This window comes from Moschus berezovskii, chromosome 5, assembly GCF_049115385.1.
Source record: "Moschus berezovskii isolate FMDL1 chromosome 5, NW_MosBer_1.0, whole genome shotgun sequence".
Classification (NCBI taxonomy): Eukaryota; Metazoa; Chordata; class Mammalia; order Artiodactyla; family Moschidae; genus Moschus; species Moschus berezovskii.
Genome location: NC_142464.1, coordinates 94,094,743 through 94,112,666, shown reverse-complemented (window position 1 = coordinate 94,112,666; position 17,924 = coordinate 94,094,743). Strand labels below are relative to the sequence as shown.

General features: G+C 37.8%; 1 pseudogene; it reads left to right on the top strand.

Moving 5' to 3' along the window:
* The first annotated feature begins 1,008 nt into the window (after positions 1-1,008).
* On the top strand, positions 1,009-15,356 carry LOC129561649 (UDP-glucuronosyltransferase 2B17-like; annotated as a pseudogene).
* Positions 15,357-17,924: the final 2,568 nt, after the last annotated feature.

The window sequence follows — 17,924 nt, the reverse complement described above, 5'->3', positions numbered from 1 at the left end:
ATTTCTCCCAGTAATCTTGATTCCAGCTTGTGCTTCTTCCAGCCCAGCGTTCCTCATTATGTACTCTGCATGTAAGTTAAATAAGCAGGGTGACAATATACAGCCTTGACGTACTCCTTTTCCTATTTGGAACCAGTCTGTTGTTCCATGTCCAGTTCTGACTGTTGCTTCCTGACCTGCATACAGGCTTCTCAAGAGGCAGGTCAGGTGGTCTGGGATTCCCATCTCTTTCAGAATTTTCCACAGTTTATTGTGATCCACACAGTCAAAGGCTTTGGCATAGTCAATGAAGCAGAAATAGATGTTTTTCTGGAACTCTCCTGCTTTCTCCATGATCCAGCAGATGTTGGCAATTTGATCTCTGGTGCCTCTGCCTTTTCTAAAACCTGCTTGAACATCTGGAAGGTTACAAATGCTCAAAAAAGGAAATGATCATAATTCAGAAGCAATATTCTCAAAGGAAAGTGACTAAAGCTATACTAAACTGGCTAAAGTTATACTCAAAACATGTTCATGTTCATATTAAGAGGAAAAAAGGAAGGAATAACTTCAGTCAAGAGAACAAAGGTGAGCTAAATGAAATGGAGCTAATAAAATAGGTGTAAAAATATGCAAAAATAAATGCTTGGAATGCTCATATAAATCAGAATGTGTCTGTGTTGACACATGCTGCTCTCTTATCTGAAAACTCCCTACATCCTAGGTAATTTCCTCTTACCCTAGCGCCACAGCATTTACAGTGATACTGGGATTTATTGTACATAGAAGCACAAAATCATCTACGCTTTTCTTTATCTATTTGCTTTCCAAAGCCTCTGAACTGGAGATTAGCTTGCAGAGAAATTGCTAAGGCAGACTCTTGGAAACAGTCTTTATTTAGCTCATAGTCATTGTGACCTTACCAAGTGGCAGTTATATTTTAACTACTTAATTGATTCTGTCCCAGATATAAGGGAGAGCTACCTCTGAAGTTAAGGAGGCTTATTAAGAAGGTTGGATGTTATCAAAATGTCTAAGAGACGGGCTTTTCTTTTTGTGTTTTCTTTTTATTTCAGCTGTGACTTCTGTGAAAAGGTGCTGGTATAGCCAATGGAATAGAGTGACTGGATCAATTTGAAACAATTTTGGATGAACTTGCTCAGAGGGATCACGAAGTGACTGTGCTAGCATCTTCAGCTTCCATCCTGGTGGATCCCAGTAAACCATCTGCCCTTAAATTTGAGGCTTATCCTACATCCTTCACTAAGAATGAGCCTGGTTTGTGTTTTATGAAATAGATCAAGATATGGGCATATGAATTACCAAAGAGTACATTATGGGCATATGATTCAAAGATGCAAAAAACATATCACAAATATTCTGATACTGTTCAAAAGCTCTGTGTGGATGCAGTTTTAAACAAAAAACTTCTGAAAAAACTGAGAGAGTCCAGATTTGATGTTGTTCTTAGAGATGCAATTTCTCCTTGTGATGCACTTCTGGCTAAACTACTTACCCTATCCTTGGTCTACAGTCTTTGATTTACCACTGGCAATACTTATGAAAAACTCTGTGGAGGGCTTATAGTACCTCTTTCCTACATACCTATTATCATATTTTAACTAAATGACAAAATGATATTTATGGAGAGAGTGACAAATATGGTGTATGACCTATATTTTGACTTTTCATTTGAGACTTTTAACAAAAAGAAGTGTGATAAATTGTACAGTGAAGTATTTAGTAAGTCTGGTTTATTACATTTTCCCTCCAGTAGATGAAAATAAATCTTATCTTCTTTGTGTGGGTTAGAGTGGTATAATTTGCATTTCCTTATGTTTAGTGTCAAAATGGAAATATAACAGCTTCTTAGTTAAAATTTATCTACTATTCAAGAGAGTATCCAAAGTAGTCTAGAACTCTGTGACATTGGAAATGTTCCTCTATTTAACAGTAATAGTCCAATATGTGAATATTCTTGAGGCTTCTTTATTTTGAAAGCTACATATGCTCTGCACTTTTCATAAATCATAATGTCTCTTATTTATTGCTATAAAATCAACTATCCTAAAACTCACAGTTTAAAAGAGAAACCATGCTGTTTGCTCATCACCCTATGAATCAGAAATTTGGGCTGGACTTAGGAAAATGTCTCTTCAGTGGGTTTTGCCTGGGCTTAATCTTTATGCTACTGTTAGTTACCAGGCTTGGCAGAAGTGGAACAGTCCAAGAAAGTGTCACTCAGATGGCTGAGGTTTGGCAGATTAGCAGGATATTTTGGTTGTCTCCTCCAGGTGACCTCTCCAACAGAAAACCTTGGACCTTTATAGATGGTAGCAGAATTTTAGAATAGGTTGCATGAAAGGTTTAGGTCTAGATTTGAAAGTCACATAAAATCATTTCTGCCACCTTCTATTGGTAAAACAGGTCAGGAGGCAAGCCCAAATTCAAAGGGTGAATAAATAGCCTCCACCTCTTAATAGGAAGAGTTACAAAGAGTAATAGTCTATTTTAATATGCTCTAGTAGGAAACTTCATTAAATATATTTAAAAGTCAAATGAAGGTTAGTCATGAGAAAATATCTTTTTAAACCTGGATCAGTAAAAAAAAAATCTATGTACAAAGCAATCTGATATTTTGTATAAACTTTGTATTTACTTGTCTTTAAAATTAAGCAGTTCTATGAACTCATAGCTGAGGTTCCTTTTAGCTTTCAGAATCAAAGTTCCTGACATTTCTCTCTAGATTCAAATCTTCTATTATTTTAATCTAATATTTCCATCATCTAGTCTCTCTATTAAGAAGAAAAATTGCTTAGTTGTGTATGAGTTTCTCTGAGAGTTATCCAGTATTACTCCTTCTCTCTCAATGGATTAAATGTCATTTACTAAGTAAAACTCTAGTCTTTCCCACTTAATGCTTTCTTCAATTTCTTGGGATTGGTCACTTATTAAGGCTTTCTTATCCCTCCTTGCTCTTCTTTGGAACTGGGCATTCAGATGGATATATCTTGCCTTTTCTCCTTTACCTTTAGCTTTTATTCTTTTCTCAGCTATTTGCAAGGCCTCCTCAGACAACCATTTTGCCTTTTTGCATTTCATTTTTTGGGGATGGTTTTGAACACTGCCTCCTGTACAAAGTTATGAACCTCTGTCCATGGTTCTTCATGCATTTTGTCTATCAGATTTAATCCCTTGAAGCTATTTGTCACTACCACTGTATAATTGTAAGGGATTTGATTTAGGTCACTCCTGAATGGTCTAGTGTTTTTCCCTATTTTCTTCAATTTCAGACTGAATTTGTCAATAAGGAGTTCATAATGCGAGCCACAGTCAGCTCCCAATCCTGTCTTTGCTGACTGTGTAGAGCTTCTCCAAATTTGGCTGCAAAAATATATAATCAGTCTGTTTTGGTATTGACCATCCGGTGATGTCCATATGTAGAATCTTCTCTTGTGTTGTTGGAAGAGTATATTTGTTATGACCAGCGTGTTCTCTGGCAAAACCCTGTTAGTCTTTGCCCTGCTTCATTTTGTACTCCCAGGTCAAACTTGCCCGTTACTCCAGCTGTCTCTTGACTTCCTAATTTTGCATTCCAGCCCCCTATAATGAAAAGGACTTCATTTTTGGTGCTAGTTCTAGAAGGTCTAGTGGGTCTTCATCAGTTCAGTAGAGTTCAGTCGCTCAGTCATGTCCGACTCTCTGCAACCCCATGAATCACAGCACGCCAGTCCTCCCTCTCCATCACCAACTCCTGGAGTTCACTCAAACTCATGTCCACAGAGTCGGTGATGCCATCCAGCCATCTCATTCTCTGTTGTCCCCTTCTCCTCCCGCCCCCGACCTTTCCCAGCATCAGAGTCTTTTCCAGTGAGTCAACTCGTCGCATGAGGTGGCCAAAGTATTGCAGTTTCAGCTTTAGCATCAGTCCTTCCAATGAACACCCAGGATTGATCTCCTTTAGAATGGACTGGTTGGATCTCCTTGCGCTACAAGGGACTCTCAAGAGTCTTCTCCAACACCACAGTTCAAAAGCATCAATTCTTTGGTGATCAGGGGTCTTCATAGAACCATTCAAATTCAACTTCTTTGGCATTAGTGGTTGGGGCATATACTTGGATTACTGCGATATTGAATGGATGGTTTGCTTTGGAAACAAAGAGACCATTCTATTGTTTTTGAGACTGCATCCAAGTACTGCATTTCGGACTCTTTTTTGACTATGAGGGCTTTTCCATTTCTTCTAAGGGATTCTTGTCCACAGTAGATATAATGTTCACCTGATGAATTAAAATCACTCATTCTGGTCCATTTTAGTACACTGATTCCTAAAATTTCGATGATCACTCTTGCTATCACCTGTTTGACCACTTCCAATTTACCTTGATTCATGGACCTAACATTCCAGGTCCCTAGGCAATATTCTTTACAGCATCAGACTTTACTTCCATCAGCAGTCACATCCACAACCGGGCTTTGTTTTCACTTTGGCTCTGGCTCTTCATTCTTTCTGGAGTTATTTCTCCACTCCACTTTATCCATTAGCATATTGGGCACCTACCAACCTAGGGAGTTCACCTTTCAGTGTCATAATTTTTGCCTTTTTAAATCTGTTCCTGAAGTTCTCAAGACAAGAATACTGAAGTGGTTTGCCATTTCCTTTTCCAGACTTTATTTTCTTGGACTCCAAAATCATTGCAGATGATGACTGCTCCATGAAATTAAAAGACATGCTCCTTGGAAGACAAGGTCTTACAGACCTCGACAGCATATTAAAATAAGCCTAGACATATTAAAAAGCAGAGACATTACTTTGCTGACAAAGGTCAGTGTAGTCAAAGCTATGGTTTTTCCAGTAGTCATGTACGGATATGAGAGTTGGAGCATAATGAAGGTTGAGGGCCAAAGAATTGATGCTCTTGAACTGTGGTGTTGAAGAGTCTCTTGAACTGCAAAGAAGTTGAACTAGTAAATCCTAAAGGAAATCAGTCCTGGATATTCATCAGAACTGATGGTGAAGTTGAAGCTCCAGTACTTTAATGAACTGACTCATTGGAAAAGACCCTAATGCTAGTAAAGATTGAAGGCAGGAGAAGAAGGGGATGACAGAGGATGAGATGACTGGATGGCATCACCAAATCTTGGACATGAGGTAGAGTAATCTCTGGGAGTTGGTGATGGACAGGGAACTGGCATGCTGCAGTCCATGGGATTGCAAAGAGTTGGTTAGGACTGAGTGACTAAACTAAGTAAACCTAAAACACCAGAGATTAATATTAAAATATAAAAAAAATCGGGGGTTAATATTTGAATTATCAGTGTCTGCTTTCTGATTCTATAGCTCCTGCAGTTTAAAAAATTAAGCAAAGGGTGAGAGTCCAATAGATTTTTCATATCTGAATGATTTCTAATCTTGATTCTGTGAGTGCATCCATTCAACAACAAATATTTATTGAGCTTCCTCTTCATTGCTGTTTTTTACTAATTTGGGGAGCAGAAGGAAATTAGTAAATATTTGTTGAGAATTTATTCTTTTCCAGGAAATCTAAGTCCATCATATTTATTAATTCATAGGATAGAAACATAGAGATCTTATTCATAGCCAATATTATTCTCATTTTATACATATAGAAACTTAAGTAAGGTAACCTACTCAAGTTTTCAAGGGGAAGAAGTGACAGAGATGGGATTAAAACATAGCAGTCTGGCCCCAGATTAACCACTATGCATATTGTGTTATGTGAAAGAAAAATATGAGACTCTAATTTCAAAACTCCATCTATGATTTGGAGAAATACTATGGAGAGCATCAAGTGTGCTACAATATAGAGAAGGTTAGTTTCTCTTCATTTTGGTGGTCTTTATAACAGATCTTCTCCGTATCACTCAACTCAATTAACCAAACTTATCTTTGCCAAGAGAGATGTTCCCTCACTACCTTTTACTCAAAGATATATATCTTTCTGTTTTGAAATTATTGTAAAAATTTTGGAAACCATCCTTGGCAGAAATTCATTATTGCTCTCAATGACTAAGAAGATTTACAAGGTTAATTTAAGATTACATATATATTGTATATCCAATATTGAAGATTAACACTACATATATATTGTATGAGATTATAGGAGGTAGAGATTTGAATAGAACCAAGACCAAAGTCTAGGAACAAATCTGCTAAAAATTAACCAACAATCACAGGTCATAAAAAATGAACTCTTAGACAAGGTTATATAGCAGGGTCATGGGAGTTAATTTGATGGGCATCAAATGCCAAACAGTGTAGAAAGCTGGTTGGCGAATGAAGTGGGAGGATGATTAGGCCTATTTAAAGTAAAAGATTAAGCAAATAATCCAAAGACCAAAGTTTATAAAATAAATAATTCAAAGAATAAAGTTTCTAAAATAAAAGTTAATCAGGAATCATAGGTCATAGAAAAGCAGCTTGTAAGTGAGGTAACATAATAAGCACGTACACATCAATGTGAAGGAAAACTTGGCAAAAAATAGCAAAATATCAAAGTAGAATGCTGGGCTGTGAATGGGGTGTATGTGTGGGTCTCTGAGGATATACTAAGCAAATAATCCAAAGCCATAAAAAGGTTTAGAGAAATTTTAAGTAAGTAAGGCTTATGAAGATGAGAAAGACACTTAGCCACAAACTCCTTGTTTCAGAAGTGTACAACCAGTTGAAATTTCCAGCCAGTCAAGCCTGCTGATCTTAAGAAGAGAATAGAATCCTTAATTGACCAGGACTACATGGAGAGAGACAAGGAAAATCCAAACCAGTACAATTACATTGCCTAAAATGTTGTTGGCCTTGAAGCAGTCGCTGGCATATACAATAACCAGTGGATAAACTAACCTGTTGCTGTTTGAATTATTTTATACTACCAATGACCAAGTGAAGCAGTGTAATGGGAATAGTTGAGGGACTTTTCAGTGGTTAACATGCTCATTTAGAGAGTAATACTTACCTTTAAGGAGAATGTTGTTGAACTCTTTGCATGTTATTTAGTATGATGTGCAGAAAACTCTTTAAGAAAAAGTACCCGGTTTTCATGATTCCTATTTGGAACTGGGGAAGAGGTCCTTATGGCTATTAAAGAAGGAGGAGGAGGTTCTTATACACCATTTCATTATGAAGCAAAAGGTTTATTTGCTTAAAATGTCATTTAAAGATACTTAAACTGCACGCAAGCTTTATTTACTGTACAGAGTTCTGGATGTATTTATCGAATAGAAAAACCACCCTGGACTTGATTGTTCACCTGTTTTGTGATTTCCCTTGAAGAGAAAAATATGTTGTCATAGCTCTTGAAAAAAAAAAAAAGAATGCTGGGCTGTGAATGGGGTGTATGTGTGGGTCTCTGAGGATATACTAAGCAAATAATCCAAAGCCATAAAAAGGCTTAGAGAAATTTAGGTAAGTAAGAGGACAGATGTGCAAGTGTCTGGTGCAAATAGACTTTTGTAACCAAGGCAGATTTTCTAGCCTGGCTTTCCAGAATTTTTATGTCATTCCTTGAACAAGGAGCCATCACAGCATTGCTGATTTATTCTAAGAACAGAAATTAACAAAGGAGATCCTTTAACCAAGTTACAAATATTAAAAAGGAAGATTTTTATCAGTGTTTAGTAGGTGAATCTCCCTTATCACTCATTCCAATGTGCTTTTAAATATTCATTTTTAGTTTTTCCAATATTTATAATTTTTCTGGAGACCCAAGACACAAATTTAGACACAGGAACACACTTGACAGACTGAATCATAAGATTGTTCCTTAGCTATCCATCCTTTTTTCCTTTTTAGGCAGTTATCAAGCAGCCTTATATTGCCATTAGATTGTAGTAATTGATAAAGTCAGAATGTTTCGAATTTTTTAGGACAGGAAAAATAAATAACATAAACATGGAGGTGAAAGCCATCATTTCATTTAGTGCATCTCAATCATCATACACTTTCTTGATCACAGATGGTTCAAAAATTTAGTCCCACAATAAGTTTATTCTTTAAAACATACAGAAAAAGTTGAGATTTTAGCTATAGAAGGGAAGACTATTGATTCCTGAAGAGATCTTCATCATTAAGGAGGCTTCTTAAACCACTGGAGTGTCTCTTCTTACCTTTATCTATACTCTGAAAAGTTCTCATGAGTAACCAGTATCCTCTGGTGGCTGGCTAGGTGACCTAAAGACCAGATTGAAACAAGTGTGAGAAGTGCAAATTCTTTATGCTGTTGGTCCATATTTAATGTGGAAAGTCATTAATAATCTTTAGAAAGCAATATCTATGTGAGTGAGATCAAGTTGGTGAAGTAGAAAGACCCTGGACTTATCCCCTCCAGTGGACACACCAAAATACAACAACTCACAAAGCAATTATCTTTGAGAACAACCTGAAGACAAGCAGAAAAGATTTTCCACAACTACAGATATAAAGGAGGAGCCAGAACAAGACAAGTAGGAGGAGCAGAGATACAGTCTAACTGGCCCCATAACCTGAGGTTCAGTTCAGTTAAGTACAGTCGCTCAGTCGTGTCCGACTCTTTTGGCCACCTACAAATAGGAGGAATATCCCAACCATAGAGGTCCTCCTCCAGGAGACAGGGGTTTCAGCCCCCACATCAAGCTCCCTATTTTGGTAAGATATACCCCCAGAATGTCTGGCTTTGAAAACCAGGAGGGCCTTACATTCAAGAAAACAGACTCTGTAAACAGAGACTATTCTCAAAGGGTGTACACAAAATCTCACTTAGTCTGAGTTCCAGCAAAGTCAGTAGTTTAAAGGACACCTGGGTAAGAACTACTTGCTGATCTTGGAGCATCTCCTGGAGAAGCATTGTGCAGCTGGGACTACACCCGGGGATGTGGCTCTGGTGGTAGCCATGTTTGGGATCTCGTTCCACCATTCGGACACCAACCCTGGAAAACACCATCTTAGAATCCTCCCTCTAACCTATTAGCACCAGGAGCTTGCCCTGCCAATGTGTGCATGGCAATCACACAATGCTGGGTTCTCCCTGGAAGATGGGATCCTCAGTTAGTTCAAAAAATGTTTAAAAGGTCAGAACATTAAGTAAAAAGGCACAAATATCATGAAAGTGATACAAATTTAATGCTAAACAGTGGAAAACAAGAAGATGATCATTTAAAATGCAATATTCATCACATATGTAAATAATTACAGAGGGAAATTGACTTAGAATTAAAATCTATTCCCTGGTGGCTCAGAGGTTAAAGCGTCTGCCTAAACTGCAGGAGACCCGGGTTCAATCCCTGGGTCGGGAAGACCCCTGGAGAAGGAAATGGTAACCCACTCCAATATTCTTGCCTGGAGAATCCCATGGACGGAGAAGCCTGGTAGGCTACAGTCCACGGGGTCGCAAAGAGTCGGACATGACTGAGCGACTGAACGGAACGGAACAGTGAACTTGTAACATGTGATACAAGAGTTAATCTTTAATAGTTACATGAACCTAGAAAGATTCAAAGGTGCAAAGGGAAGAAGTCATTATGAGCTATGTAAGTTTCTCACTTACATGTGGTTTTGCTTCTCTTTTTTCTCTACAAAATGTTTGTTCAAATTGTAAAATGCTGGCATTATTTGTTCATCTCGGACGATACAGAAGTGATACTTTGTTGGTCTATCTTCTAAGAAAAAAAAGGATATATATTCAGAGTTCCCATATATTTCTATTCCTATTTTCTTTTTCAGGAAGACTCACTACATTGTATAAATTGATGGGTAAAACTGATTTTGGTTGATAATAAGCTATTGGGATTTTGAATTTCCCCAACCATTCTTACCAAATTTTGATTTTGTTGGAGGACTCCACTGAAAACCTGCCAAACCCCTGTATAAGGTAAAATTTTGATCTTGAAGAGAGTTTTTTTCCACTCCCAGTCCAAATACTGTCTTATGGAGATGACATGGGCAATATACAAAATTTCTTCACACCATTCCTTCACTTACTGTGTGTTTTATGTTTCACTATTACTGAATATTCTGGGATATATAACAGTCATAAAAAGTATGAGAGAAATCAAGATTATATGGATATAGCCACTATGAAAAAGTCTTCCAACACATAAGAAATAATATTTTTTCAACAAATGTGTATTCTTTGTCTTCCAAATGTCAAATTCTGTACTCTGTACTAAAGAAGGATGGTTGGAAGAGAGACACACAGTGGTAGTCCTTGGGGATCTTATAGACTGGTCAGCTAGAAAAAATATGAGTGTTAAACAATCACTTGTAATAAAGTACAAATCAAAAGATAGTTTAGATTGAGGTGATGTGCGAGTGATCTCTCATATTTTATAAAAGTAAATTGCAATGAAATATCTAAAAGAATAAAATTCTGATAATACCATATTAAAATTGGAAATATATGAGAGTATTCAAAGACTATGGAACTGAGTGACTGAACTGAACTGAACTGAACTGATGGAATCTGGTGTTTTAATATATGGTACTATGATAGGTAAGAAATATACAAAAAGCAAATTCTGCCATAGTACCTTTCCTATAAAATATGGATGCATGAGAATAAAGGAAGAAAAGTATGGTCTACTTTATAGACCATAACTACTGAGAATAAAAATAATCCACCAGATACATAAAGCCCTTGGGCTTCCCAGGTGGCGCTAGTGGTAAAGAACCTCAGGTTTAATCCCTGGATCATGAAGATCTCCTGGAGAAAGGCATGGCAACTCACTCCAGTAATTTTGCCTGGAGAATCCTATGAGCAGAGGAGTCTGGCGGATTACAATCCATAGCATCGCAAAGAGTCAGACACAATTAAAATTACTTAGATCACATGTACATGAAGCACTTACACAGTTCCAAAAACATAGTGCTTTATAACTATTGGCTACCATGACTTAATAGTTTTAATGAACTTTTGGCCAAAGGAATTTGCCTCAGAAATCAAAAACAGAAGAAAATATTAAAGTAGTATTTGAAGTTTTAAGCAATCTCACCAGTATCTACACTGGAAGGATTCTTTCTGATGTGTGTATGTGTGTGTGTGTGTTGTATACTGTCAAACTTATGATATTTTTGCCAAAACCTTTGTGAATGCACTTCAGTATTTTTTTGTGATCTTATCTGAGGTTAAAGAACTTCACAGCACAAAACAGACCAGAAATCATTGCATCCTGATAATACAATTCATGAAAATAAACCCCTCTCAGGAATTGGTACTAATGGTAAAGTACTGGCCTGCCAATGCAGGAGATGTAAGAGTCACAGATTGGATCCCTGGATTGGGAAGATCCCCTAGAGAAGGATATGGCAAACAATTCCAGTATTCTTGCCTGGAGAATCCCATGGACAGAGAAACCTGGCAGGCTATAGTCCATAGATGTGCAGAGTTGGAATCTAGTGAAGTTACTTAGCACTCATGACACAATGCCTAATTTCATTAGGTATAGTTCTATTTCAATCATGTAAGCTGCCTGATTTCTTTAATACCACAGTTGGTAAAGAATCTGCCTGTAATGCAGGAGACCTGGGTTTTATCCCAGGGTAGGGAAGATCCCCTGGAGAAGGAAATGGAAATTCAATCCAGTATTATTGCCTGGAGAACTCCATGGACAGAGGAGCTGGGCAGTCTACAGTTCATGGGGTCGAAAAGAGTCAAACATGGATGAGAGACTAACTTTCTACTTTCACTTTTCAAGCTGCCTGATCTCACACAAGGTTTGGAAACAAATATAGTAAGGTAAATACCAAAGAGGAAGTGCCTGGTTTAATATTATCCTGCACAATGTTGCTGCTGTTCAGTTGCACAGTCATGTCCAACTCTTTTTGACCCCATCAACTGCAGCATGCCAGGCTTCCTTGTCCTTCACTATCTCCCGGAGCTTGCTCAAACTCATGTCCATTGAGGCAGTGATGCCATCAAACCATCTCCTCCTCTGTCATTATATCTCGTGCTTCAATCTTTCCCAGCATCAAGATTTTTAGTGAGTCAGCTCTTTGTATCAAGTGGCCAAAGTATTGGAGTTTCAGCTTCAGCATCAGTCTTTCCAATGAATATTAACGATTGATTTCCATTAGAATTGATTGGTTTGATCGCCTTACTCTCCAAGGGACTCTAAAGAATCTTCTCTAGTGCCACAATCCAGTTCAGTCCAGTTCAGCTCAGTCACGTCCAACTCTGTGTGATCCCATGGACTACAGCACGCCAGGCCTCCCTGTCCATCACCAACTCCCAGAACTTGCTCAAACTCATGTCCACTGAATTCGTGATGTGATCCAATCATCTCATCTTCTGTCGTCCCCTTCTCCTCCTGCCTTCAATTGTGCCCAGCATTAGGGTCTTTACTAATGAGTCAGTTCTTTGCTTCAGGTGGCCAAAGTATCGGAGTTTCAGCTTTAGCATCAGTCCTTCCAATGAATATTAAGGACTGATTTCCTTTAGGATGGACTGGTGTCCTTGCAGTCAAAAGGACTCTCAAGAGGCTTCTCCAACACCACAGTTCAAAAGCATCAATCCTGTGCTCAGCTTTTGTTATAGTTCAACTCTCTCATCCATACATGACTACTGGAAAATCCATAGCTTCGACTAGATGGACCTTTGTCGACAATGTCTCTGTTTTTTAATATGCTGTCTAGCTTGGTCATAGCTTTTCTGCCAAGGAGCAAGGGTCTTTAATATCACTGCTGAAGTCACCGTCTGCAGTGATTTTTGAGACCAATAAAATAAATTCTCTCACTGTTTCCATTATTCGCCCATCTATTTGCCATGAATTGATGGAACCAGATACAATGATCTTAGTTTTCTGAATCTTGCATTTTAAGAAAGCATCAAATCTTTGATGTTCAGGCTTCTTTATGGTCCAGTGATAAAGAAACCACAAGCCAGTGTAGGAGCTACAGGAGATGTGGGCTCAATTCCTGAGTCAGGAGATCCACTGAAGTTTTTCAGTAGCTCAGTCATGTCTGACTCTTTGCCACCCCATGGACTGCTGCACGCCAGCCTTTCCTGTACTTCACCATCTCCCAGAGCTTACTCATACTCACGTCCATTAAGATCGTGATGCCATCCAACCATCTTGTCCTCTATCATCCCCTTCTCCTGCCTTCAATCTTTCCCAGCATCACATCTTTTCTAATGAATCAGTTCTTTGCATCAGGTGGCCAAAATATTGGAACTTCAGTTTCAGTATCCATCCTTCAAATGAACATTCCGGACTGATTTCCTTTAGGACTGACTGGTTTGATCTCCTTGCTATCCAAGGGACTCTCAAGAGTCTTCTCCAACACTACAGTTCAAAACCTGCACAATAGGCTACACATTTAAAAATGTAGATGAAAGCTTTCTGTAACTTAATGTCATAAACCATAATTAGTTCTAGATAGTTGGATTAGATGTTTTACCCAAGTAGGCACCCTCTCACTGTGTAAAACCCACTGAAAATAAATAGCTTACAGGCAAAATCTGTCACATTCACTGTACATCATAGCATCAGTATCCTTAAAATATCTGGGCCAAGATCAGAAATAAAATCAAATTGATACTCAACATTTAAACATCCCATATAAAAATAATGATAATATATGATATTGCAATTTCATTAGGTTTCTAATAAAAATAGGGAGAAATTATCTATGGAAAGTTTTGAAAAGCTATTTCCTTAACAGAGATGAAATTAATGTGGCATACCCAGTATTATCAGAGCATGAGCTAGGAAGAAAACAGAAATAAACTTTCAAGACAAGAAAAAAATACTTTCATCAGTCTTTGTCTCTTTCAGACAATTACTGTAATATCATGAGAAGTTTAATAGATCAGAGTCTTTGCTGAGGCTTAAATTTAGGGAACTTGTGGGTATTGGGAATTTGAAGCACCAATAAATAATAAATCATGGGTAATAAATTGAGAGTTCTTATTTATTTATATGGAGATGATATAACAAGAGCGCTTTTCTTCTTTTCACAAGCAATTATATGTAACCTCTTACTCTGTTCATATTATCCTGAAAAAGTGAAAAGTAAAAGTATTAGTCACTCAGTTGTGTACAACTCTTTGCCATTCCATGGACTAGAGCCCACCAATTCCCTCTGTCCATGGAATTCTTCAGATAAGAATATGGGAGTGGGTTGCCATTCCCTTTTCCAGGGGATCTTCCCTACCCAGGAATTGAGCCTGGGTCTGTCTCCTGCCTTGAAGGTGGATTCTTTACCATCTGAGCCACCAGGGAAGCCCCATCACCCATATCATACTTAGCCTTATAATCAGGAAAGCCTATATATCAGAAGAGATGTCCTGAAAACTGCTAAGAAGAAAAGTAGATCAATTTAGTAACGAATACTTTGGACAAAGAATGACATACAAATTCATGAAGCTGAGCTACAGACTGTTTTTCATCTTATTTGAGGAATTCTGTTAGGAGTTCAGACCTTTTAAATACTTGTCTTTTGTCAACTTCTCCAAAACAAACCATGAAAAAAAAAAAAGAAAAACAAAACAAAACTGTTCATCTACCTAGGCTAGGATTATTTAACTTATTATAGAAAACAAGAATAGCACCTTGACAGCGTTTCATCAATTTTCATAAAAGGAAATCAGAGAAAGATAATTCTAAGCTGTTGAGTTCTGGTTAGTGATATTAAGGAGGACTTAGTAATGTAAGGAACAGTTTGGAATTTAGCAAAGTTGAAGACATAACTTTGGATTTCTGGACACAGTGAGGTCCTGAATTTTGTCCTGGTGAGCAAGCCATATGGTTTGATAAGCATACTATTTTACTCATGTGCTTGTATAATCCTGTCATCCTGGGACAAGTTACTAATCCATTGCTTCTGGATCTTAACAATATTTAACAGAGAATGAGAAAAAAATTCCTGTTCCTGATATTGTTTGAGACATGGAATAAAAATTACATTGTTTTCAAAACTCACTGAAGAAAATCAATGTGTTTTCACAATGTGAAATGTTCTTCACTGGAGGCTTTCACTTTAGTGACATCTCGTGTTAGTAAGTGATGGATAAATCACCATTCTTGTTAGTAGTCAATGATAATACACTGGTTAAAGAAAATGAATTGCATATCACACATCTCTTTCTAAATGTTTTTAATAGTTTAGCATATTAGAAGATGATGCTATTCTAACAGTTCTCTCTCTTTAGAAATTTATGTATTCATGTTCTTCAAACAAACTAAAGAAAGAATGAGTGAAACAAAAACCCTCTATCTGCTGATTTCCCTTCATAATACAATGAATTATTTCTTTTCAGGAAATCAAAGAGTTTGTAAAAAACTCTGGAGAAGATGGCTTTGTAGTATTGAGTTTGTGGTCAATGGTTGAAAACCTTCCAGAAGAAACAGCTAACATGATTGCATCAACCCTTGCCCAGATTCTATAGAAGGTCTGTTAAATTGCCTTTGTACTGAATAACTACTTGAATGAATCTCTTTAAAGTCTGGAGTGGGTCCATTAGAACAGTTTTTGCAAAGGGGAGAGAAACAGAGAATATCATGACATGGTTAGATCAAAATGAATTGGTATATCTGGCTTTTCTTTGGAAGTTGAATTTTAAAATGAAACAAGGGGGACATAGTGCTTAAATGTTCCAGTTCAAATTTTGCTTTGTTCTGAGAGACATTTCTATCTTAGAAATTATGTTTGAGATTCTAGTGCTATTAAATTAATAGTAAGAACACAGGAACATCCAAATCTTGCCCCACAAATCACAGTGTTTCCTAGAGGACTTCCTGGGGGGACTGTGAAATTCTGAGCAGCTGAGAGGTATCCTGTCACAGTTCAATTGGTAGCTGCACTTGATATTTAAAATAGAATTTTGAAAAATACTGAGTTGGAACATAAAGATTCAAATCCTTCCTCCTACTCCTGCTCCCTCATTTCCTAAGATGAAAACAGAATATGTCTTAAAATCAGTTGTTTAGGAAAAGATCAGAGAGAAACCTGGTATCCAGGGTTTTTTCCTGCTAAAACAGAAAAAGATGACAGGAAGAGGCATGGGCTCCAGCTTTAAGGTCTCTTAGTCCTGCCCATTAGCAACTTGACCTAATCAGCATACTGTTCTGATTGATTGGATTAACAACTACTTTCTCAAAGGTGGGGAGGAAAAGGATATGAAAAAACTGGGAAGCATGGAAGAATCAGGATTAGCAGAGAAAAAATTAGGAAAGCACTTCCTGCTAAAGCCCTCTAGTTATTTTTATGGCAGTATAAACCCATCAGTACTCGTTCACTAGCTGTAAACTACTTACCCTAAACTACCCCAAATAACCCTTACTATTTTCATCTTTGAGAAACTGAAATCAGGCTGACAGCCTTAACAAGTAATAGGCAGCTACCTGCCTTAAAGAAACAAAAAAGCCTTACCCCACTAACTATACAAAAAAGATCTTCATGACCCAGATAACCACAATGGTGTGATCACTCACCTAGAGTCAGACATCCTGGAATGTGAAGCCAAGTGGACTTTAAGAAAAAGATAGTGGAGGTGATGAAATTCTAATTGACCTATTTCAAATCCTAAAAGATGATGCTGTGAAGGTGCTGCACTCAATATGCCAGCAAACGTGGAAAACAATAGTGTCCAGAGGACTGGAAAAGGTCAGTTTTCATTCCAATCCTAAAGAAAGGCAATGCCAAAGAATGTTCAAATTACCACATAATTGCACTCATCTCACACGCTAGGACAGTAATGATCACATTTCTCCAAGCCAGGCTTCAATAGTATGTGAACTGTGAACTTCCAGATGTTCAAGCTGGTTTTAGAAAAGACAGAAGAACCAGAGATCAAATGTCAACATCCTCTGGATCATCGAAAACCAAGAGAGTTCCAGAAAAACATCTACTTTTGCTTTATTGACTATGTCACAGCCTTTGATTGTGGGGATCACAACAAATTGTGGAAAATTGTTAAAGAGATGGGAATACCAGACCACCTGACCTGCCTCCTGAGAAATCTGTATAGAGGTCAAGAAGAAACAGAACTGGACATGGAATGACAGAATGGTTCCAAATCAGAAAAGGAGTATGTCAAGGTTGTATATTGTCACCCTGCTTATTTAACTAATTTTCAGAGTACATTATGAGAAATGCCAGGCTGGATGAAGCACAAGCTGGAATCAAGATGGCTGGGAGAAACATCAGTAACCTTAGATATGCAGATGACACCATCCTTATGTCAGAAAGCGAAGAACTAAAGATCCTCTTGATGAAAGTGAAAGAGGAGAATGAAAAAGTTGGCTTAAAGCTCAACATTCAGAAAACTAAGATCATGGCATCTGGTCCCATCACTTCATGGCAAATAAATGGGGAAACAAAGGAAACAGTGAGAGACTTTATATTTTGGGCTCCAAAATCACTGCAGACAGTGACTTCAGCTATGAAATTAAAAGTTTCCTGTTCCTTGGAAGAAAAGTTATGACCAACCTAGACAGCATATTAAAAAGCAAAGACATTACTTTACCAACAAAGGTCCTTCTGGTCAAAGCTATGGTTTTTCCAGTAGTTCTGTATGGATGTGAGTACTGGACTATAAAGAAAGCTGAGCTCTGAAGAACTGATTCTTTTGAACTGTGGTGTTGGAGAAGATCCTTGAGAGTCCCATGGACTGCAAGGAGATCCAACCAGTCAGTACTAAAGGAAATAGTCCTGAATATTTATTGGAAGGGCTAATGGTGAAGCTGAAACTCCGATACTTTGGTGACCAGATACGAAGAACTGATTCATTGGAAAAAAAAATCCTGATGCTGTAAAAAATTGAAGGCAGGAGGAGAAGGGGAAGACAGAGGATGAGATGGTTGGATGGTATCTTCTACACAATGGACATGAGTTTGAGTAGGCTCTGGGAGTTGGTGATGGACAGGGAGGTCTGCCTTACTCAGTCCATGGCATCGCAAAGAGTCGGACATGACTGAATGACTGAACGAACCACTAATCTAGGATTTGGGGTTAT